General features: G+C 41.9%; 1 long non-coding RNA gene across 1 annotated transcript; it reads left to right on the top strand.

The window, feature by feature from the left end:
• On the top strand, nt 1-457 carry LOC113343180. Its single transcript, XR_003357076.1, has 3 exons — nt 1-74; nt 161-244; nt 326-457. It is a non-coding gene; the product is annotated as an uncharacterized LOC113343180 (long non-coding RNA).
• Nucleotide 458: the final 1 nt, after the last annotated feature.

Genomic DNA, 458 nt, shown 5'->3' with positions numbered 1-458 from the left:
CATCATTTGTTTTACATCTTCAACGCAAGCACGGAGATTGGGATGAGACATTGGCTGATAAGTTGACCGTCAACGTAAGCATAGGTTATTTTATAAAGTCTTGAAGAAAAACGATTTCTTGTAGCATTCCTAACAAACCTATGGAACCTTTCGTCTTCAGGACCTCTCCATAGAAGCAGATACTATGCGCAAACAAGGTTGTACCATCTCCGAGGGGGTGAAACACACAATGCTTGCCATACAGGTTAATACCTTCAAACTCCCTGGATGCTGTTATGTTTGTGTATTTAATGTTGACTTTCTTTTCCTGCTGGTGTTACTTAAGAATGGGGATGAGAGATACGTTCGCCAGCTGTTTATGCTCAGAAAGATAAGCAAGGAAAGGCTTGACGCTGCTCATGAGTATCTGGGGATGGAGCCTTTGCCAGTAGTGGTATGTAGCTCAATGCCTTTTTTTT

Source organism: Papaver somniferum, unplaced genomic scaffold (assembly GCF_003573695.1).
Source record: "Papaver somniferum cultivar HN1 unplaced genomic scaffold, ASM357369v1 unplaced-scaffold_567, whole genome shotgun sequence".
NCBI lineage: Eukaryota > Viridiplantae > Streptophyta > Magnoliopsida > Ranunculales > Papaveraceae > Papaver > Papaver somniferum.
The sequence above is the reverse complement of the archived record's forward strand: the minus strand, read 5'-3'. Positions and strand labels throughout refer to the sequence as shown.